The sequence below is a fragment of the Oryctolagus cuniculus genome, chromosome 21, assembly GCF_964237555.1.
Source record: "Oryctolagus cuniculus chromosome 21, mOryCun1.1, whole genome shotgun sequence".
NCBI classification, from domain to species: domain Eukaryota; kingdom Metazoa; phylum Chordata; class Mammalia; order Lagomorpha; family Leporidae; genus Oryctolagus; species Oryctolagus cuniculus.
The window spans coordinates 5136859-5160451 of NC_091452.1; the positions used below are offsets into that span (position 1 = coordinate 5136859).

Below are 23593 nucleotides of genomic sequence, written 5' to 3' on the forward strand. Positions count from 1 at the left end.
GTATTTTTGGGGGTTTGTGCACAGCAGGTTAAGCTACCATTTGAGATACCCACATCCCATATTCGAGTGCCTGGGATCGAGTCACACCTCTGCCTCACTCATGCACCCGGGAGGTGGCAGATGATGGCTCAAGTTCATGGGTTCCTGCCTCCCACATGGAAGAGCCGGCTTCTGGCTTCCGCCTGGCCCAGCTCTGGCTGTTGCGGGCATCTGGGGAGTGAGCCAGTGGGTGGAAGAGCTCTGTCTCTCACCGCCACTGCCCCTCAGGTCTACCGCAGCAGGAGGCTGGAGGCCGGGACCCGAGGTGGGAACTGAACTCCAGTGCAGCACCTGGGCGTCTGACAGCAAAGTTGTAACAGACGCAGCACCCGGTAACTGCGTGGAGCACCCGGTAACTGTGTGGAACTGCACTTGCACCCGTGAGCTGCAAGTGCACTTAGAACCGCTGACGCTGCTACTCTCGCTTGCTATTTGGAATCTTGCGTTCGCAGACGTAGTTACGGATCTGAGCCTGCGGGGTTAGGATGCGTCCAGGGATAGGACACGGAGCCCCACTGGCCGAACCGTAGGGAAATGCAGGACCCTGATGGGACGTCATCAGGCCTGGGCTCTGGTGTCCTTGGTGTGTGATCTGTCCCCTCAGGGTGCCCGCGATGTGGCCGAGAGCTCCAGACCTCACACGCGTAGCAGACAGGCGGCTTCTTCCTGTGCCTCGTGTCAAGGACAGTAAGATCTCCCCCGAGTTTATCCCACCACACTCCCCCTCATCGGGCAGCACTGGATTACGTCTTCTGTCCACTACTCCCCTCAAATGCCAGGCTGAAGCCTGCCTCTAGGAAGTGGGCTTCCCACTCCCAGTCCCCAGGGTTTCTGGGGGCTCGGTGTTGGTGGTTTGGTTTTGTTTTTGTTTTGACAGGCAGAGTGGACAGTGAGAGAGAGAGACAGAGAGAAAGGTCTTCCTTTGCCATTGGTTCACCCTCCAATGGCTGCCGCGGCCGGCGCACCGCGCTGATCCGAAGGCAGGAGCCAGGTGCTTCTCCTGGTCTCCCATGGGGTGCAGGGCCCAAGCACTTGGGCCATCCTCCACTGCACTCCCTGGCCACAGCAGAGAGCTGGCCTGGAAGAGGGGCAACCGGGACAGAATCCGGCGCCCCGACCGGGACTAGAACCCGGTGTGCCGGCGCTGCAAGGCGGAGGATTAGCCTAGTGAGCCGCGGCGCCGGCCTCAGTGTTGGGTTTAAAGATGGAGAGGATGCGGCTGGTTAGGGCAGAGAAGACTTCATTTTGGGGGGACCAAGTTGGGGGGCAGGGTGGGGTTGAGCCAGGCCTCGCTCCGGCTGAGCAGCATGCCGAGTCTGTTTTCTGGCTGCTGCTGGGCAGGTGCAGAGTCCCACGTGGCCCTGGGCGGGGCGGCCGGGGAGGCTCTTAGAGTGCATTGTCCAGGCCATCTGGAATGTCCCCAGGTGCGGGCCTTTCCACAGCAGTGAACACCCGCCAGCCGTCCCGTATCCACTAGCTCAGGTTCACCAGGCCTGGCTTCTCCCTTCGGAGTCACCTATGCCTCGGCCCATTGCCCGGGGAGCTGTGTCTGTGACCGGCAGCCATCAGCCCAAGCTGGCCTCACTGGGCTGCCACCCTGCTCTGTGCTGCCTTGGGGAGCTGGCTCTTACCTTCGGACAGCAACACGCAGCCCACGAAGCACTCTGCTCCGACACTGCAGGGCCAGCCCTCCCTGGGGAGCTCCTTGGCTCCAGCCCGACATCCTTCCTCTACCCTCAAATCTGGAACAGATCCCAGCCCCTTCCCTGGGCCCCGGCACGGTACAAAGACGGCAACTTCGCCTGGGCCCAGAGAAGCCCACCATGACCCCCGGATGCGGCCCACCCGTGGAGCTCATTCTGCACCCCACCTCAGGGCCACTCTTGCCTTTTCAGGTCAGCGGCTCCTCTCTCAGAACAAGACTCGTCTTTCCCCAGGCATGAAACCCAAAGACACCGGGAGCTCAAAAGGAACACGAGATGGCTTCCAGCCATCGTAGTAGAATGAGAAGGCCATGCCAAGATGGCCACGGGCAACGGAGTCTGTCTGGCAACAGGCTGTGATTGGATGGCTTCAGAAACTGCCTGGCAACAGGCTGTGATTGGTTAGGGCATAAACTGCCCCTTGACTGGATTGGCTACCTTGGCTATATAAGCTGCTGCGCCAACTGAAATAAATAAGTCTGTGGGCTGCTCGCGTCTGGCCTACTTTCACCCAACTCCTGGTGTCTGTGTGATGACTCTGTGCCTCTTGCCCCCACCACGCTCCTCTCAGAACGAATCCACAGCAACACATCATGGCTCCAAAGCCTTCTGCAGCCCAAGGCACAGGAGGCTGCTCCCTGGCCCTGCGGCCGAGGTGCCACCCTGAACCGGGTGGGCATGAGAGGTCTTTAAAAAAATCATTTTTACTTATTTGAAAGGCAGAGAGACAGAGACAGAGAGACATCTTCCATCTGCTAGTTCACTCCCCAAATGCCTGCAACAGCCAGAGCTGGGCCAGATGAAGCCGGGAGCTAGGAGCTCCATCTGAACGTCCCCTGTGGGTGGCAGGGCCCTGAGCACTTGAGCTGTCACCTGCTTCTCGCCTCCACATTAGCAGGAAGCTGCAACAGGGCCAAGAGCTGGGACTGGAACCCAGGCACTTGGGTGGGAGCTGTGGTTGTGCCGAGCAGCATCTCAACAGCTGTACCAAGTGCCTGCCCGGCTGCTGCACGCGTGCCACCTCGCCTCTGGCACGCCCTGGTCACTGCCGCCGACCCTGCCCGCCGCCTTCATTACCTGACACTGCGGGACGAGCTCAGTCACACGGGTCCTGGGGCTCAGGAACCTGCGACTTTGGGCTGCGGTTTCCGACACAGCACAGAAATTCTGGGGAAAACCTGCTTACGTGCTGTCATGTATCCGCAGTACATCAGTTTTTTTCAACTTTCCCTCCAAACCTTTTCTTACAAAATTTCTTTATTTGAAAGGCCCAGCAACAGGGAGGGAGGGAGGGAGAGAGCTCTTCCATCACTGGTTTACCCTCCAGATGGCCATGACAACCAGGGCTGGGCCAGGCCAGGCCAGAGCCAGGAGCCAGGACTCCATCCGGGTCTCCCATGTGGGTGGCAGGGCCCAGACACTTGCGCGGTCTCCTGCTGCTGCTTTTGCAGGCATGTTAGCAGGAACTGGATTGGAAGTGGAGCAGCCAGGACTCGAAGATGGAATGTGGGTATCCCAAATACCAGCTTAATCCGCTGTACCTCAACACCGGCTGTCAGGATCTCAAGCCCGACGCCAGTCCCTGACCAGCAGGGGCAGCACAAGCACTCCCCAACCAGGCAAACGGGAGAGGTAAGGTCGACTGGTGAAGAACACACCGCAAGCACCCGTGAGTGCTGTCGAAGCAGGACCCACTTTCTTGTAGAAGTGTGCAGGCTTATAAAGCTTACAAAAGACATGCGCAGTAGGGGAGCCAATCAGTGAAAAGGTCATGCAGGCGTGGGTGGAGCACTCACAGGGGCACCTTAAGCAAAGTATAGGGATCACGCACTGTCCACGTGTCCGGAACTAAAGCGGACCTATCCCTGCCGGTGGTCTGATCTTACGTAGCTTAACTGCAGCAGCCGCAGACACGCCCCTCGAACATCCACCAGGCGCCATATTGTAATGGAGGTTTTAGGCAATGCCCAACATGTCCCCCTTTTTGTTTTATAGTAAAGAGTGGAAGAGGAACTGAGTGGAGAGTGTGCCTGTCTTAGGTTGTCCCCTTTGACTGGGATCAGCCCTTTAGGGAGCGTGTCTGTCTTAGGTTGTCCCCCTCTGGGGATCTTACCCGTCTTTGACCACTACTCCAGCTGTTAGGGGCTGCCCCAGGGGATCTTACCCGTCATTGGCTACCACCTCAGCCACTCAGGGTATGATGTATTATACCTCTGCATCTGGGCAGTGGCCATGGGCGGATGTAGAGAGTTCCCAATCTGGCACTTAAAGAGCGGCATAGCCCGGTTCTTGAAGAGTGGCATATTGTTGTCAGACCACCATTAACTGGACCTCAGTGATGAGATCTTAGACAAATTTACAAGGACAATGGAGACCAAAGGGCCCACGAGGGGGAGGAGATAAGGAAGCCATCCCCCAAGGCCCGACCACAGGTCAAGGTCTTCTTGGAGGGTCTTGATCTTGTCCTGGACGATGCTGGAGCGATTAGCATAAAAGCGGCACTCCTGGTGATCCAGTCACAATGAGGCAGAGAGTCCAATATGGTCTTTTTATCCCTTGAGAGAAAAGAAATCACTCTTCGGGAGGGAGTCCTCCTGGGTGACCTTCTTTGGCAGAGGGAAGATATTTAAGGTTTCTCGCAGGTACCCATATGGGATTGGAATTCCCCTGAAGGAAGACACATCCAAATTCTTTACTAGCACTTGTCATGGGTCCGGTCCTTGCCAGCATCCCGTTAGTGGGTCCTTCCATTCTACCCTAACCAAAAGGTAGGGTACTTGGAGGGGCCAATGTTTGTGAAAGGCTGACAAGGGCTGATGCTTTGGAAAACTTAAAATGTGAGCATGGCCATTCGTAGCTGGTCTTGGCGGGGGGTATGATTCCCCCTTTTTGTTTTATAAGTTGGTCTTTTAAAATTTTATTTTGTTTTTTTGATAATTGTTTGTCCTTGTGGGTTGTGAGGAATTTTAGTAGTGTTGAATTATTTTACATCTTGGCAGCACTTTTAATTTAAACATCCCGATTGGTTATTATCTCTGCAAGATGAGAGATATATCTTTTGACATCTCCAGGGGCCCTCTGGAGATACTAAAGTTTAGAGAATTTAGAACTTTAATTTTCAGAAAGTTTGTTAAAGGTGCCAAGAGAACTTAGAGTATCTAGTTAAAATAGAATTTAACATTTTGAAATGACAGCCATTTATTTAATTAGGGTGATTTTAACACTTTTAGACCAGATTTAATGATATTTATCAATCTGAGCTTAACAGAGACAGTAGAGTACACAATAGATTACCATGGCAGAACATGAATTTTAGGTCTCTTGTTGTCAAATAAACCAGAAATAAAAACCTTGAACATAAGAGTTAGCACACGAAATCATCACATAACTCAGAACTGTTTAACAGAGTTAAAAAGAGCTTACAGGACCTAACTCTAGAAATGGCAGAGTAACCAATGAAGCAGACGCTGTTAAAAGAGATGTTATAGTTTTTGCAAAAACAGATCTGTAAAAGAAACAAGTTTAAAGCATATCAAAGACATGTAAAACTGAACAAGGGATCCAAGCAAACTGAAGGGCGTTTGCATTAACCCAATTTTTTGAACAATTTGTATTAGCAAACTTTAATTAGCAACACAAAGGCTTGTATACACAGAATTTACTTTATTTTCATAAGACCACTGTGGCTGGAGAGCAAAAACACGAATACAACATAGGTCTGATATAATTTACCACATTTTAAGGTACTTTGTATAGTTCAAATTGACTCAAACAGTTGTACTTTAACAAATTTAGAGTCTCATCCTTTGAGAGTTCCAGGGATCCGACTGGAAGCCCCAAAGTTGGAAGACTCGGTTTAGAATTTAAACTGTGAGTTAGTCAAACCGTTTAGCCAAAAATTAGCACGTTTAACCTGAGCATTTTAACCAAGGCTGTGGGCTAGGTCTGATTAGATTTAAGGTAATCACTCAAACATTAAAGACAGGCAAATCCAATAAAACATGACCGCTTCAAGGCACGTGCAAACTCTCATCAGGTAAGTCAGCTACCGCAGCACAGAAAAGGGCTGGTTATCGGTGTAGGAGCCCATTGCTTAGGACAGGGAACACATCTCGACTTAAGGTTTCTGATGGGCTTATAGGAACAGTCAGGCATGTCTTTCATATTCACCTGTGAGGACTTAAGGGGTAGAAGTTTAATCCAAATTTCACGGAGCTAGTTGTGTTTAATAGCACCTGGTCAGGTCCCTTTAAGCTGAAACTGATCTGAAGAGGATCTTATGAATGGCTTGCTCAGGAACTTCTAATGTTGGAGTTTTTGTTAAAAACTCCTTGACTCCTCGGAACACCTCTGCAGCTCCCCTGTCCAGCAGTGTCTGTTTCAGAGGCTTTTAAGCAAACACAAGCTTAGAATCCAAATCCTGGACTCCATAACAACTTTGCAGCTACCCTTTTCAGTACGGAGACCGCATCAGGGCCTCTTTAAAGCTACACGCAAATGCTTGGGATCCAAATTTTGGAATCCAAAGCCCACAGAATTTTGCCATTCTCAGAAGTCTCCTCGGCTGCCTTTAAATATCTGACCCTACGTCATGGCCGTGCCTGTGTGGGTGCGGCAGGCCATGTTGCCTGGAAGAGAGTGCAGAGAAAGGCCGTGGTCCCCCATTTACAGGGAAGACTGCGCACACCGGGGCCTGGCAGGACTGGCCATGGGGTTGGGTAGGCACGCTGTTTACAAGATGGCGGCGGGCGATCCAAGGGAGGGGAATACCCATAAAGGGGTGGCCACATGGGTGGCACTAGGCCGAATGTTCCCTCTGTAATTGGAGGCGCGGTGGGTTGAGGCAGCGCTGGGCCTTTAGGGGTAACCCCCTTAGGGGTGACCACCATACCTGAAGGCTCTACCTGAGTTTCAACTGCCTCTGGGGCTTTATGAGCCTCCTGACGCTTCTCATCTAAGGCCACCCAGCCCTTCTGTTTCCTATCAACCGGCTTAGGTGTGCAAGATTTTTTGTGTGGCTTTAAGCCTTGAGTCTTTAGTATGTATCTCAGCGCCTTAGGCGCTGGGTCCTCAGACTTAGTAGGAGAGTGCCCCATCCTTTCGGGGATACCTCACCTCGAGAGCCTCACTTAGCCGCGTCCGTCGGTACTTTTACTTAGGCCGGAGTCAGTCCTTCTTTAGGATTCGTTCCAGCCCATCGTGCCCCACGTTGGGCACCACTTGTCGGGGCCTCAAGCCCGACGCCAGTCCCTGACCAGCAGGGGCAGCACAAGCACTCCCCAACCAGGCGAACGGGAGAGGTAAGGTCGACTGGTGAAGAACACACCACAGCACCTGTGAGTGCTGTCAAAGCAGGACCCGCTTTCTTGTAGAAGTGTGCAGGCTTATAAAGCTTACAAAAGACATGCGCAGTAGGGGAGCCAATCAGTGAAAAGGTCATGCAGGCGTGGGTGGAGCACGCACAGGGGCATCTTAAGCAAAGTATAGGGATCACGCACTGTCCACGTGTCCGGAACTAAAGCGGGCCTATCCCTGCCGGTGGTCTGATCTTATGTAGCTTAACTGCAGCAGCCGCAGACACGCCCCTCGAACATCCTCCAGGCGCCATATTGTAATGGAGGTTTTAGGCAATGCCCAACAACTGGCCCCTCCCGGGACCCCTGCGGCAGCCCCCACAATGGCCGCCTTGTCCTCACCACATGGCTAATTTCCCCCGCCCGTAGGTGATTATCACACCCGACGCAGGCAGGGTGCAGGTAGGCCTCTGAGCAGCACTGCAGGTCGCTTTGCCGCGGCTTGTCCATTGCCAGCTGAAGAGGGTCAGGGCTGAGACCCTTCGTGTCCGGAGACAGGTAAGGAGAAGTGGCACTGGCCAGCGTCGAAAGCAGGTGCGGCCGGTGCCGCAGCTCAATAGGTTAATCCTCCCCCTTGCGGCGCCGGCACACCGGGTTCTAGTCCTGGTCGGGGCGCTGGATTCTGTCCCGGTTGCCCCTCTTCCAGGCCAGCTCTCTGCTGTGGCCCGGGAGTGCAGTGGAGGATGGCCCAAGTGCTTGGGCCCTGCACCCCATGGGAGACCAGGAGAAGTACCTGGCTCCTGCCATCTGATCAGCGCAGTGTGCCGGCCGCAGCACGCCAGCCGCGGCGGCCATTGGAGGGTGAACCAATGGCAAAGGAAGACCTTTCTCTCTGTCTCTCTCTTTCTCTCTCACTGTCCACTCTGCCTGTCAAAAAAAAAAAAAAAAAAAAAAAAAAAGGCAGGTGCAGAACTTCTGTGAAGTGTGCGTTCCTCCCAAAGCCTGCGCCTCCGCAGCTGCACTCACTTGGAAGAGTCCTTCCTGCTAGGATTCGAACAGTGACTTTTAGAAAGTTCTAGAGGTTGGTGCTGGAGCAGATGTAGCATTAGTTAAGCAATCCCTGGGTAGTCAGGTTGCATCTCATATTTTACTTCTAGAATCAGCACCACAAAGCCTCTTGAACATAGAACTTTGTCCACGTGGGCGCCTATAGCCGAAAGATAAACCCCACATGAGCTGGCTGGGTCAAGGGTCAAAGATCACATGCATTGGCCGTTCAGACTTTGTCAAACTCCTGCCCAAAGAGGGCGCACAAGTGCTGCCGCCCACACGCAGCGTCTCAGACCGGCTCTGCTCACCTGCAGCTGCAGAACGTGGCTCCTGTCAGCTGTGCTGTGAAGGCCACGTTCAAGTCCCCTGACGCAGGCGGGGCCTTGCAAGGACCCCACGAGCCCCGGGCGCTTTCAGCGCGAAGAATGCAGCTCTTGGAGCCCAGTGCACCTCTGCGGGAGGCTTTGCCCGCATGCTCCAGGGCGGGCGGCCCCTGTTTGTGGTGACTGCCTCACGCCGGCTGTGCGTTTCAGATTAGCCACGGTGGGCGCCGAGAGAAAGACAGCCTTGGAAGCGGGATGGGGAAGCCATGACAAACCGTGTATTCCTGGCTCTCACTGTCAACACGAGCGATGGTTTTCCCTAGGCGGTCACTGGGCAGGACCTGTTCAGCAGCTGACCACAGGGGGCCGCCCCTCGCCCTGGCTCCTGTAGCCTGCACTGCCACACTGGTTCATTCTTGGGGACCCAAGACGTAGGCAGCGGGGACCCAGCTCTTCACATAGCGGACCCTGGGGCACATCCGTGTCCACAGCAGCACTAACACGGTAGCCACCCAGGGGACAGCCCTGATGGCTCTCACTGCGTGAATGGATACACCACGTGTGGTCCATCCATGCAAGGTAATAGCATTTTTACAACCCGATTTATGGGGCCAGCGCTGTGGCGTAGCGGGTTAAGCCTGCAGTGCCGGCATCCCACATGGGCGCCAGTTCGAGACCCGGTTGCTCCATTTCCGATCCAGCTCTCTGCTATGGCCTGGGAAAGCAGAAGATGGCCCAAGTCCTTGCGCCCCTGCACCTGCGTGGGAGACCTGGAAGAAGTTCCTGGCTTTGGTCTGGCCCAGCCCCGGCAGTTGTGGTCATTTGGAGAGTGAACCAGTGGATGGAAGGCTTCTTTCTCTCTCTCTGTTCCTCTCTCTCCTCTCTCTGTTATCTCTGCCTTTCAAACAAATAAATAAATCATTTAAAAAATAAAATAAAACCTATTTATTTATTTATCGGTGTCAGGCACCCAGCAGACGCGAGTTTCCAGCTGAAGTCTGATGGGCGGCAGAGAGAGAGAAAAAAGTCCTCCATCTGCTGGTCCACTCCCCAGATGACCACAACTGCTGGGGCTGGGCCAGGCGAAGCCAGGAGCTCAGAACTCTGTCCTCGTCTCCCACGTGGGTGGCAGGGACCCAGGTACTTGAGCCATCGTGTGCTGTCTCCCAGGTGTGTTTGCAGGAAACCATCAGAAGTAGAGGTAGACTCCATCCAGCACTGCATAATGGGGCGCACATGTCCCAAGTAGCCCCTTACCCCCTGCACCACAACACCCACCACTATCGCTCAGCTTGGAAAAGAAATTCCGAGACACGGATGGACCTTGCAGGCAGCGTGCTCGGTGAGGGGAACTCGGCACAGAAGCAAAGCCATTACCTGGTTCCCTGCATGGGAGACCCGCACAGCAGTCAGAGTCAGAGACACAAAATAGAATGGGGGAGTGGCCTGGGGAAGCAGCGGAGGATGGACCGAGCACGTGGGCCCCTGCACCCGTGTGGGACACCCGGCTGGAGCTCCAGGCTTCTGGCTTTGGCCTGGCCTAGACCCAGCTGCTAAGGCCATTTGGGGAGTGAACCAGCAGATGGAAGATCTCTCTTCTCTGTCTCTCCCTCTCCCTCTGTAACTCTGCCTTTCAAATAAACGCACAAATCTAAAAGAAAGAAAAACAAAACCAGAACAAGGATGCTGGGGCAGGGATGGGAGTGAGTGTCCAGTGGGCACCGCATTTCAGTCTGGGAGAGGAAAATGTTCCGGGCAATGGCGACAGCTACACAAAGACGTGAGTGCCGTCGTTGTCACCGACCACGCACCTGAAAGCTGGGAAAAGGTGGGGGCCAGGGCTGGACAGGGCTCTGGAGAGAAGTTAGACCCCTCGGCTGGCAGCCCATGGCTGTGCCACGTGGTAGCTGCACACGGGGTGCTGGCACCCAGCCCTCTCCAAGGCCACCACCACTTCAGTCACCTCCTGGGCTGTGCCGAGACCATGTCGTGTGGCATTTGTCCACCGAGGGCTGTTGGGGGTGTTTAGAAGGGGACCCTTGTGCGCATGTGGCTTTGCTTCTGTCCCTGCGCTCAGTGCAAGTGCCCACGTTCGAGCCCCCAGGTCCACACTCAGCACGGGGACCGCTGCGGGCTCGCAGTGCCGGGCCGTCCTCCGCCTTCCTCTGGAGGGTGACGGAAGACTTCACGGCTGAAACCCTCACGTCGGGCAAAGCGGGCAGGGATTCCTGTCAAAGGATCGCCTGGCCGCTGCCCTGGGCAGCATGCTAAGAGCAGGTTGGAGCCCTGGCTGCTCTGCTTCCAATCCGGCTCCCTGCTGACGCTCCTGGACTCAAGTGCTTGGGTTGCTGCCTTGGGAGACCCGGATGGAGCTCCTGGCTCCTGGCTCCTGGCTCCAGCCTGGCCCAGCCCTGGCTGTCGTGGCCATTTAGGGAGTTCTGGGCCCCTGCCAGAGGAAGACCTCTCTTTCTGTGTCTTTTCCTCTCTGTAACGCTGATTTCAAATAAATAAATAAATCTTAAAAAAAAAAAAAAAAAAAAAAAAAAAAAACAGAAAACCCCAATCACCTGGCTCTTGCCCCTTTCCTGCTCCAACCCCCAGAGCACACAAATGGGACGCGGGCAGCCCCGTGAGCCTGAGCCCTGCCGAATCCCACCCCTGGGAGGGCGCCCAGACCCCTCCTCCCACACCGTCACCCTCTCCATGTCGCCCTGACTTCCTCATCACTTGACTGCAGACTGAGCACACAGAGCACTGCCCCCATGCCTGCAAGGCTTAGCTGCCCAGGGCCTGCTTCCCTGCCCGGCTCTCACAGCCCAGGCTCCAACCAGGAGCCGGCCACAGCCCCTCTGCACTGACCACCTCCCTACCCAGCTCGTGGGCATCTGTGGAGTGAACAGTAGGTGGGCGATTTCTATGTGTCTATTTGTGTGTGTTTCTCTGTGCTTTCTGACAAGTAAAAAAAAATGAATACATAGACATGTTTAAAAAGTAGAAATGGGACAAGAGTTGCAGCGCAGTGGGTTAAGATGCTGCCCATGCCGCCAGCTCCCATACTGCAGAGCCAGATGGAGTTCCAGACACTTGGCTTCCGATCCAGCTCCCTGCTCCGGGACCCGGGAAAGCAGCGGAAGATGGCGGGGCACTTGGGCCCCTGCCACACATCCATCGGCTCACCCCCCAAATGCCTGCAGTGACTGGGATCGGGCTAAGCTGAAGCCCAGAGCCCGTAAGTCAGCCTGGGTCTATCCCGGGGGTGGCGGGACCCAGGCACCCAGGCCATCACCAGGCCTCCCAGGGTGTGACACAACCTCCAGGTCTCGCCTTCTGTTAGCGGGGGCCCCTCTGTAACCTCGGGGCTCCAAGCTGCAAGGAGAGGGGGACATGGAGTTGGAAGCTGTTCGCTGCCCTGCCGCCCCGCCACAGGCCTCCTCTGGGTGTCGGGCACCGGTAGACGCAAGTTTCCAGCTGAAGTCTGATGGGCAGCAGCTGTAGAAACCCTGCCGGCAACGCATTCTCAGGAATCTGAAAAACAAAGAACTGAAACCCAGAGCTGTCCCTCGAGTAGACAGCACCAGAGCCTCGGGGCCCTGCCCAGCAGCCCCTGGACGCTGCCATAGAGGGGCAGTGGGGCCTGGGCCCGGGAGGGCGGGGCGGGCAGGAGGACTTCCTGTGGCCACCACGCCAAGAGCAGAGAGAAAGCAAGCTGGCCTCTCCCCCCTCTCATATTTCTGGGTGACGGTTGGGCAGCAGGACCAGGAAGCTTAAAACAGGCCCGGGGGGACATTCAGCGAAGTCACAGGCTAGGACACCTGTGTCCCACAGCGGCTGCCTGGGTTTGGGACCTGGGCCTGCTGAGGCACCCCAGGCCTTGTGGTGGGAAAGGAAGCCACGCGCCCCCTTTCTTCCCATTCCCGTGAGCTGGAGGCCGGCAGGGTGGGCGCGTGGGTCCCTTGGTGGGGTGTGGAACAGGACCGCCTACCTGCCCGTGCACTGTGTTGCTGAGCCATAGGATGCGACCGCGCTTATTGTAGTCCCTTTTAAACCGGCTTCGTTTTATTGTTTATTTGAGAGGGAAGGAGGTAAGGGGAGAGAGAGCGAGAGCGAGAGGGAGCACACTCCCTCCACTCCCCAGACGCCCACAACAGCCCGGCCTGCGCAGTGTGAGCTGAGAGCTGGGGACCTAGTCCAGGTCTCCCACGTGGGTGGCAGGGACCCAATACTTGAGCGATCGCTGGGCCTCCCAGGGTGTCAGGAGCAGGAAGCCGGGTTAGGAGCCGGAGCCAGGAATGAAACCCTGGCCCTCTGGTGTGGCATGCAGGTGCCCTGACCCCCAGGCCAAACACCCACCCCTTAGCAGCTAGCACCTCTGCGGCCTCTGTCTGTTATGGCTTGAACTGCGTCCTCCCCAGAGCTATGCTGAAGCCTGATCCCCGGCCCCATCCCGCGGAGGGCGGCTTCATCTGTGGGGGAGACCCGACCGGCCAGAGCAGGCTGGGCCCGCATCCACACAGCCTGGTCACCTTGGAAGAGAGGGGGTGTCACGTGGGAGCTGCCCAGGAGGAGTGGAGGAGCTGGGAGAGCTTCCCACAGCCCTGCCCTGTAGTCCCACCCCTTGCCCACCCGTGGTGCACCTGCGTCTCACCCGGGACTGGGAAGGAGCACACTCCGTGAAGCGCCCAGAACGCCCCAGGCCCACTACACCCCACCCAGACCTCACCCGGCTGTGTCTCCAGTTGGGGGCACCCTGGGGGGTGTTGGCCCTTCTCTCCCCTTCCTCCCAGGCTGCCCGGTGTGGACGCACCCTTGAGCGCCCTCTTTCAACAAACCAAGCTCTCCCATTGGTACCCTGTCTCTGTCTCTGGTTTGAGTTCTTATTTCAGGAGCAGGCAAGGACGGGGAACCAGACCTGGGGGACCTGAGCAGGGTAGGGGTGGTGTGAGGCTGTCGGGGACTGCGATCCACAGCCAGCTGGCCAGGGCAGCGTCCACCCCCACGTCTTCAGGCAGAGCTTATGGCTGCCCGCACCTGGTGTCACTCACTCGCCTTCTGCAATTCTAAGCTGCCACCATCTGTGACAGCCCTTGCAAGGGGACGCAGTATCTGTTTGAATCATTGGGTAAATGAAAGCAAAACCGTCCTTTCTCTCTCCTGCTACAAGGAAAGGGGGCCTCCCAGGCCCCGGCAGGGGAGAGGGTGGGGCTGAGAGCCCAGGGTGGAGGACGGGGCTCGTGCGGCTGCTCGCACGGGTGGCTGAGGCTGTGGTGAGAGTCGGAAGCTCAGCCTGCCTGCCTGCTTCGGGGGAGGCGTGAGGCCAGTTAGGGGAGGGGGTGCTGTCCAGGCAGGAGATGGTCTAATCAGTGCTTCTCCAAGAGTGGTCAGCAGAGAGCCACGAGGGCATCAGCATGCCCTGGGGAGCTGGTGGGACGGACTGAGCGGTGGAGCCGCTGAGCGCTGAGTGGGCCCTCAGGGACCCGGGTTTCACAAGGTCTGCAGGTGATTCTGCCACACGCTGCAGCGGGAGGCTTTGCAGGCTGGGGCTGGAGCAGGTGCACCAGGCCCTGGGCAGTGGGAGACTTTGCAGGCTGGGGCTGGAGCAGGTGCACCAGGCTCTGGGCAGTGGGAGACTTTGCAGGCTGGGGCTGGAGCAGGTGCACAGGCCCTGGGCAGTGGGAGACTTTGCAGGCTGGGGCTGGAGCAGGTGCACAGCCCCTGGGGCTGCTGGGCTGGGGGCCCTGGGGGCACTGGGGTTGCCTCTGCTGTTTGTTTTGACAGCTCTGGAAGCCACAGGCCAGAAAGCAAGGTCTTGGCCACTGAAGACCCTGGGGGCCCTCCTTCCCCCCCCCCCATTGACCGTAGCTTTTTGGGGGCCTCAAGGCGGCCCATGGCAGCTGGGGGATGGGTGGAGGGATCCAGAAACAAGAGGAACCCTGGGGATCGACAGGGGAAGGGGAGGAGGGGAGGAAGGGCTCTGAGCAAAGGTTCTCGTTACACCGCAGGAGAGCTGCTGGCGGCCACGCCTTCCCCTCTCTGCAAGTGCTCCTGGCACGGCGCCGCAGGAACTCGATCCTGAAACCCGGGCAGAACATCCCCAAACCAAAGCTTCTTCCCACCTGCCTGCCTGTCCCAGCCCCCTCCCGCCCAGGGCTAGGCTTCAGAGCCAAGTTCAAGTTCAAGGCAGGAGGACCTGGGGTGTGGGACTTGCCCAAGTGGAGGTGGTATCAGCGAGGAGCCAGAGAGGCGTCCCTCGAAGCCTTTGTTCTTCTGGACAATTCTTCCCACCCCAACCCCGCGCTGGGAGTGCAGCGAAACGCAGGCTGCAGGGGGCCCTCGGAGAGCCCGCCCAGTGGCCCAGGGCTGCCGAGGGGAGGGGGCACCGAAGCCCCAGGCAAGCGCCTCGCCTTTCTGCAAGTGGGACCCTCACTGGGAGTTCCAAGATGGCGCCGGCCCCAGGGCCTGACCAGGGCACTCTGAGGGCCGGGCACAAACACTGGGCTGTGTGTGTGCGTGTGTGTCCCTGTGTGTGTCAGTGTGTGTGTGTGTCCCTATGGTGTCAGTCTATGTGTGCATGTGTGTATCCCTGTGTGTGTCAGTATGTGTGTGTGTGTGTGTATGTATGTGTCCTTAAGGGTGTCAGTATGTGTGTGTGTCCCTGTGAGTGTGTGTATGTATGTGCCCCTGTGGGTGTCAGTATGTGTGTGTCCGTGTGTGTGTGTGTGTGTGTGTGTGTGGCTCCCAGGGGATTCTGACCACTGGCTAAAGCACAGGTCTCGCCTGCCACATTCCTCGTGTCCATCCCACGTCTCCCGGGCACAGCGCCTGCAGGGCCCTCCCGGAACCCCTGCCCACGCCAGGCCCGGACTCCCCCTCTCTCCTCCCCCTCTCTCTCCTTCCCTTCCACCCCCTTTCTTCCCCTCCCCCTCCCTTCCTCTCCCTCCCTTCCACTATGCCCCTGCCCTTGCCAGACCCTGAGCTGGCACCGGGGATTCTGCCAGGAGGGAGGTGTCTGCCCAGCGATGCTCTCCTACCTGGAAGCGGGGAGGAAGCCGGGCTGTGATGAGAACAGCAGGGGAGGCCATGATGGATGGACAGGAGGCCTAGATGGGCTCGAGGTGAGGCTGGAGCTGCGCCTTGAAGGAGCCGCCATGGACATCAGGGAGCCCAGCACGTGCCAAGGTCCTGTGGTGAGCACACAGGAGAGAGGCAGGGGAGGCGGGCCCCAGGGAGGGGTCTGCAGCTCACACCCAGGCTGAGCAGAGTTGAAGCAGCAAGGAACGCCAGCCTGCGCTAGTCTACGCCCTCACCGAGCCGGATTCCTTCCCTGGGAGTGTCGTTTTCTGTGCCATTCAGACTCCCTGGGCTGAGAGTAATCCTTTTGTCCCCACCGCTGCGTGGCCTGAACCAAACCGAGGCTGACGCATGCCCGTCGTGCCTGGCCACGGGAAAGTCTCCACAAGGGAGCCCGGGCATGGGCGGCCGGGGCGGGGGCGGGCCCCTGGCACAGGCCCGTCTTCCCCTCTGGGGCCTGCGCCCTCTGTGCCTGGAAGAGGCCGCTGCCACCGCGGGCCCGAGGCTATTTGTGGAAGCTGCACCCAGGGAGGGGCCGGGACCGGCGAGTTCCTCCCTCCGGGGATGAGGCTGCAGCTCAGCGGCTCCACGCTGAGGGAGGCTGCGCCAGGGGCCAGGGCTTTCCTGGTCTGAAGGGTTCTTTGTGCAGGGTTGGCGCGCGGTACGCACTCTGTGCCTCGCGCCCAGGCTGTGGAAGTACCCCCGGCAGCAGAGGTGGGTGCCGGCGCAGAGGCGGCGGTGAGCTGCAGTTTCCTGGCAGGAAGGAAAACGTTGGCTTAGTAGGCGAATTGGCAAATCCGATCGGGCGCTGCAGATGGCGCTGGCCGGGACGCTGGGCAGGAGAGCCAGGGTGTGCCGGCCCACGCAGCGCCGGGGCAAGTCAGGAGGTGAGCACGCAGCTCCAACACGCAGAGACTGGCAGCCAGAGTCTGGAGAGGGAGAGGGGGGACAACCCCGATCCACGTCTTGTTGTTTTTTTTTGTTTGTTTGTTTGTTTTTCTTAAGATGTATTTATTTGAAAGGCAGAGTTACAGAGAGAGAGGGAAAAGGAGAGGGAGAGAGAGGTCTCCCATTCGCCGCTTCACTCCCCAAAGACCCACAACGGTCAGGGCTGGACTGGGCTGAAGCCAGGAGCCGGCAGCCAGGAGCCGGCAGCCAGGAGCTGCCTCTGGCTGTTGCCTGTGGGTAGCCGGAACCCAGGTACTTGGGCCATCATCTGCAGGTGCACCAGCAGGAAGCTGGATCCAAAGCGCAGAGCAGCCAGGGTGCAAACCGCACGTCTGTGTGGGGCAAGCGGTGGCCCCGGCCCCTGCTCCCCACGCCCGGCTCCTGGGCCAGTGTGTTTTGTGCGGTTACAGTCACGCTGCTGTCCCACTCCACATTTCAGTTCCTCCAACACGCAGAGGCCACTCCTACCCGGGCCTCTGCTTGTGCTGTGCCGGCCACTGCATGCGCTCCCTGAGAGCAGCGCTGCCCCACCCACCCTACAAAACCACTCCACCCCTTTCCTTCTGAGCAGTAACACGGTCTGGAACCACGCAGCTTGTTCGTGGACTTGCCTTCCTGCCCGTCTCCACCCTCAGGAGTGCAGCTCTGTGAAAGCAAGCACTGTGGCATGTTGGCTTCAGGTTAAGCTGCCCGCTACAATGCCAGCAACCCACTTGGCTGCTGGTTCGAGTCCCGGCTGCTGCACTCTGACCCAGCTCTCTGCTAATGCGCCTGGGAGAGCATCCGAGGATGGCCCAAGAGCTTAGAAGAAGCTCCTGGCTCCTGGCTTCAGCCTGACCCAGCTCTGGCCATTGTGGTCATTTGGGGAGTGAACCAGTGGCTGGAAGACCTCTCTGTCTCTCTCTCACCCTCTCTGCCACTCTGCCTTTCAGAAAGGAAAGGAAATAAAATAAAATATTTTTTAAAAAAAACAAGGAGGGTGCTCTCCGGGGATCTCGAGTGCCAGGACTAATGCCCGGCCACATGTGGGGAGTGCGCAATGCTGCCGCCGATTGTGGCGCTGGCTGCTGGCCGGAGGGCTTTGTGTCTGTGCCTGTGGCGGTATCTTTGGCTGAGAGCACCAGGAAGCACCACCCCCAAGTAGAAGGTCCCACAGAAGGGGGAGCCCGAGGCGAGGCAGCCACACGGTTCCTGGGAAGGGAGCCGGCCCTCCCACCTGCGTTCCGGCCTCGCCCGCATTGCGAGGTGGCGGCCACCCTGCTCTCCCCTCTCCCACCCAGAAGTGCGGGATGCCGTGCCAAACACCTGCTCTCGTTCTTCAGTTAAAACGAACAAAAAGAGAAATGAAGTTTTATGTTGCAGACATGAACATGCTTCTCTCTGCATGTGGGTGCACATGTGTGTGCACATGTGTGTGTGGATGCACATGCGTGTGTGCATGTGTGTGGGTGCACATGCGTGTGTGGATGCACATGTGTGTGTGTGGAGGAAGCATGGTGAAGAGGGCTCTGAACTGAGCTCCTGAGATGAGGGACGCAGCTGTGCTAACTCGAGGCACACGTCTGTGTCGTGAAAACTTGGGGAGCCATGGGGATTATTTCACACGAGGTCTGGGCTGTGGCATCTGAGGCTCGGGCCGCGGGGTCTCCACGCTGGCATGAGAGTCCCTCAGGCCACGGGCACGGCGGTGCGGGGCCCTGCGCCAGCAAGGCTCTGTCTGTGGAGCCGGGCCAGGGCCAGGGCTGGCCTGTGGGCTGGCGTCTGGCAGCCTTGGCCGGGAACTTGGCCAGTGGAAGGTTTTGCAAGGGAAGGGTTCGTCCCCGGCAGGCATGGCCGAGGGCTCTGGGCGTGGTGAGCGCAGTGGTGAGAGCAGTGGGCGGCCGTGAGGAGGTGTGGTCCTTGTCGAGCTGCGCACACCCCAGTCTCTGGGGGCTGCACTGCCCTGTTCCAGGCTCACCCTCCTCCCACTCCACGGAGGGGCGCTTGGGCTCGGGGGGGCACCTGGGGCTCAGGGGGGGCACCCGGGCTTGGGCGGGCACCTGGGGAGCACAGCAGGGACTTGGGGAGGACACTACCAACCTCTGGAGCTCGGGGAGACACCTAGGGCTTGGGGGTACCTGGGGCTTGGGGGGCACCAGGGGAGACACCCGGGGCTCGGGGGCATTCAGGTTGTCCGGAGACCAAGGTGCCATTGCATGGGGCGTGACTCTCTGAGGTAACCTTTCGGGGGTCCACATGGCTGGCTCCTGTCCCCATTTCCCACCTCCCTGCCCCATGGGGCTTCTCTCGGGACACAGGTGCTGCCCAGGAAGGCCGTTGGGGCTCCTCGGCCGCACCTGCCAACGCTCTCCCCCCTGGCCCAGGGTCGTTTGGAGGCGCCCAGGCCCCTGTGAGGCCTGCTGACCCCTCACTGCCTGTCGGGGGTCTGCAGGAGGCTGGCCCTGCTTCTCCCAACCCGTGCCCTAGAACACCACCCTGTTCCTCTTGGTGTCTACGCACAAATGGCATTGCTATGTCATTTGGCTATTCTGTATGTACTATTTTAGATTTATTTATTTATTTTTAAAGTCAGGGTGTGGACAGAGAGAGACAGAGAGAGAGGGAAGGAGAGAAGTATCTTCCATCCACTGGTTCACTCCCCAAGTGGCCAGGAGCCAGGAGCTTCCTCCAGGTCTCCCACGTGGGTGCAGGTACCAAGCACTTGCCCCTCTGCTGCAGGTGCATTAGCAGGGAGCTGGATGGAGAGTGGAGCAGCCGGGACTCCAAGAGGCACCCATGTGGGGTGCGGATGGCACAGGCAGGGGCTTTACCTTTTACACCACAGCACCGGCCCGGTGCCTGGCACTTTGAGGAATCTCCAAAACGGCCAAGATGTGCTCAGGACCAGGCCGGGGCCAGAGAGTCCCAGGGCCCCGTCTGCTCAGGGCGCATGGCGTCCACAGCCCCCAGGGCCCCCATCCCGCGGCCACCCCCACCGGCCTGCTGGCTTGTGGTCTGCGTGTAGGTCGGCTCACACAGTTCTCAGCCTGCGCTGTCCACCACCCAGCTCCCATTTCACAGATGCTGGAGTCCCCGAGAAGGCCAGTGAGGTGCTCCCTGGACAGGCCTGCTGGCTGTTGCCCCTGGGCCACCTCCCTCCTGTCCTGGGTCCCCTCGCGACCTCCCAGCCGCTTCTCCTCTTTCAGGGGCAGGGTCTGAGCCGGGAGCAGGTGGCGTGCAGAGGGGCTGTGAGACACCCCTGCCGGCGGGCGGCTCCGCACCTGGGGAGGGGCGGGGGAGCATTTCCCAGCTTTGCGGGGGAGGGGGTTGGCAGCTTCCTGGGGAGACAGCTGGGGTGCCCCAAACGGCCTCTCACGGGGCCGGGCCGGCTGCCAGTCTGGTTCTCCTCCCGCGGCAGGAGGAGAGGTTCTCCTCTCCACCGGGAGGCAGCCCTCGGTGCCAGCAGCCCCTGGCCTCCCGGCGGTGTCGGGGGAGAAACACAGGCCATGCAGTCTTCAAGCGCCCACACTAAGGCAGAGCTCAGGGGCCGGCTGGCAGAGTCCCACTCTCCTCTGCAACCTGCCGCAGCTCCCCACCTCGCATCAGCTGGAAACCAGGAGGCAAGGGAGCCACCTAAGCACTGTTGGTTCAAAATAGCGTTTCCATGAACTTCTGCAACATTGTATTTATTCCACAGGTGGTGGGCGTGGGGTGGGGCTCTTCCAACCCCTGGTTCACTCCCCAGATGCTACAGGGCCGGGCCAGAGCCAGCACCAAGAGCTCCATCCCTCGTGCGCGGCAGAGACGCAGGTACCGGAGCCATCAGCGGCTCCCTCCAGGATCTGCGGAGCTGGGACTGAGCCTGGCCACTGCGACGGGGGTGTGGGTGTCACGGGCAGCATCTTCCTTCATTCTTTTTCACTTTGATAAGCAGGCAGCGTCTTAACGGCTGTGCGACCTCCTGCTCCTCGGGAGAGATTTGAGGAGCCCCTGGACACCACTGCCCTTTGGCCAGGAGCGAGGAGAGTGGACGGAGCCACGACACGTGGGACCACGCCCCCGCCGCCCTCCCCATCGCCTGTGAGCAAGGCGGCCGCAGCGTCTACTGCGCAAACTTGGAGAAATGAGAGGGTGCTGAGACAACGTGGGTGAGCTGCACGAACGGGGCCCCGTGTGCCCGGGTCCTCGCTTATCTGCTTCTTGAACAAGCTGAGCCCCTCCTTGGGGCCTCTGCCCTTGCTGGGCCGCCAGCTCCGCCCCCCTGCCCCACCCTCCCGCGTGCCCTTCCCCCATCGCTCTGTGGCATGGCCTTGATTATGTCTCCTTAGCACTTGGCATCCTCTGACTGCCTTTTATATGCTATGTCTTTTTGTTTTTGTTTTGCTTAACAGATTCATTTATTTACTTGAAAGGCAGAGAGAGAGAGAGAGAGAGAGACTCTTCCAGTCACCGGTTCACTCCCCAAATGGCTTCAACGGCTATGTCTGGGCCAAGTGGAACCCAGGAGCCTGGAATTCCATCTGTCCCCCACGCGGGTGCAGGGGCCCAGGCACCTGGGCCGTCTTCCACTGCCCTCCCAGGTGCATCAGCAGGGAGCTGGATCAGAAGTGGAGCAGCTGGGACTCAAACCAGAACTGTCACAGGGGATGCTGACATCAAATGTGACACCTGTCTCGCGGTGCCACAATGCTGTCCCCAAACGCAAGGCCAGAACGGAGGTGATCTGTCTTGTTCATGGTTCCAGCACACAGCAGGCCTGGCACGTAGTGGGTGCTCGGTAAGGATTTGCTGAATGAATGAATGTGTGCATTCATTCCCCAGGCAGGCAGGGCAGGGCCTGTGCAGCTGAGAGGCCCTTTCTGGGACAGGGATGACCCTGCCCACGCAGCCGCTGTTGGCTGCGGGAACACAAGGTGGCTCATCCTCCTGTGACAGGTCAGCCCACCATGGCTGGCTCCTTCGCCTGTGCTGCCCCGGGCCTGGCGGAGGCTCTGCCCTCACCGTGAGGCCCTGTCACAGGTCCTGCGGGCCGGGCCAGAGTTGAACTCAGCCACCAACCCCAGCTGGCAAGGGCAGCTCCTGCGGGGTCACCGCCTCTCCAGGACAGACGCTGGCGGGAAGTGGGGGCTTCTCAGCCCGGCCTACCCGATGGAACCCTGCAGGCCAGGTGGCTGACACACCGCAGCAAGGGACCTCTCACGGCCAGCCCACAACTCCAAGGTCAAGGTGTTAGGGATGTGGCCTCCCCCTTCCCTGCCTAGTGTGACCTCCAGGGGGCGCCCCTCTCCACAGGGCGGGAGGGGCAAGGCGGCTCCCTGAGGTCTCGCTTACAAGAGGGCTAGTTCCACCCAAGGGGCTGCCCCTTCACAACCTCATCGCCCCCACAGGCCCCGCCTCTCAGCACCGTGGGGTGAGGTGGGGATCAGCAGCTCTCAGCACCGCAGGGGTTTGGAGGGACTCACACTCAGACCACAGCATGCGGACCAGAGTCTGGGCTTGGGCTGGAGTCCAGGGCCCCAGCCAACCCAGGGGATGTTTGGGGGCTTCTGGGGCCTCCCCTGATACGCAATACTGTAGGGGGCATTTCAACTTACTGAAGGAAAAGACCTCCTAGAGAATCATTGGTGGGGCCAGCACTGTGGTGTAGCAGGTTAAGCCTCCACCTGCAGTGCTGGCATCCTGTATGGGTGCTGGTTGGAGTCCCAGCTGCTCCTCCTCCGATCCAGCTCTCTGCTGTGGCCTGGGATAGCAGTAGAAGATGGCCCAAGTCCTTGGGCCCCTGCACCTGCGTGGGAGACCCTGAAGAAGCTTCTGGCTCCTTGCTCCTGGCTTTGGATCAGCTCAGCTCCAGCCATTGTGGTCATTTGGGGAGTGAACCAGTGGAATGGAAGACCTCTCTCTCTCTGGCTCTACCTCTCCCTGTAACTCTGTTTTTTAAGTAAATAAAATAATTCTTTAAAAAGGAAAAAGAGTCATTGGCATCTACTAAGAAATTAGCATTTAAATTAAAATGTATCTGGACACCTGTGCCTCAGGGCCTTTACCCTGGCTGCTTCCTCTCCGGGAAGGCTCATCCCCAGATTCCTTGTGCACCTGCCACCTTCTCAGAGAGCCCATCTCCAACCTCCAGCTGGTAGCATTTGCCCCATTTTCTGACTTTTTCCCCCCAAAGCAGCATACAAAATCCAGCAACAGTGCTGTGCAGTGGAAATGCGATAGGAAACTACACATGAAATGTCAAAAAAATTTTAATAAATGTTTATTTTCAGCAACTTGAGAGAGAGAGAGAGAGAGAGAGAGAAACCTTCCACCCACTGGTTCAAATGCCCTCAACAGCTGCAGCTGGGCCAGGCTGAGGCTGGGAGCCAGGAGCCCCGTCCAGGTCTCCCACCTGGCGGGGCCCAGCACTTGCTGGATCACCGGCTGCCTCCAGGGATGTACTAGCCGGAAGCCGGATCGGGAGTGGAGCAGCCGGGCTGCAGACAAGGGCAGCGCAACCCACTGCTCCACAGCGCCGGCTCCAGGATAAAGCGTTTTTAGCAGCCACGTTTGCAAAAATAAAAAGAAAAGTGAAACTGACTTAACAGTGTATTTTACTTAGCCTCCTACATCCAAATATCGCCATTGCAACATGGTATCCATCTAAGAATGTGGAGAGAGTTCTTCTTTGCTGCGAAGTCTTTGGACTGGGCACTGACACCCAGCCCATCGCCCTGCGGATGGGACTGGCCACGTGCCAGGGGTTCAGGAGCCACGTGTGGCTGGTGTACCTGACTTACAGGTCCTACGTCACCGACCATCACTCATGCATCACCTGTTGTCTTTGCCCATCTGCCGCAACATGGGCTTCACAAGGCCAGGGGACTGGTCACGGTCACTGCTAGGTCCCCAGGCCCTAGCCCAGTCCCTGTGTTTGGTAGCTGTGCACCCAACAGCAGCTGAGTGGACAAGCCGGGTGAATTCTTTCCTGCCCTGGCCAGCAGATGTGGCTGTAGGGCCAGGGTCTCCTCTTCCTCCTCACTGCTGCCCTCGTCCTTTCTCTGCCCTGTCCTCCCTCCGCCACCTCCTTCCTTCAGCAAGGACAGAAGGGCAGTGACTCTGACTCAAGTCCTTGTCATCTCTCGGCTCTGCCACTTTGCAGTGCCTGTGCCATCCCCCAGCGGGAGAGTATTCCTGGGGGGGGGGGGGC

The 23593-nt window shown here is 58.4% G+C and overlaps 1 long non-coding RNA gene across 3 annotated transcripts; it reads left to right on the forward strand.

Moving 5' to 3' along the window:
• The first annotated feature begins 6999 nt into the window (after positions 1 to 6999).
• Positions 7000 to 22983, forward strand: LOC138847427 (uncharacterized). Of its 3 annotated transcripts, none has more exons than XR_011385247.1 (3): positions 7000 to 7594; positions 20339 to 20552; positions 22674 to 22983. It is a non-coding gene; the product is annotated as an uncharacterized lncRNA (long non-coding RNA). The 3 variants fall into 3 exon arrangements; XR_011385248.1 differs by lacking the exon at positions 7000 to 7594 and adding an exon at positions 14131 to 15593; XR_011385246.1 differs by lacking the exon at positions 7000 to 7594 and having other exon boundaries at positions 19716 to 20552.
• Positions 22984 to 23593: the final 610 nt, after the last annotated feature.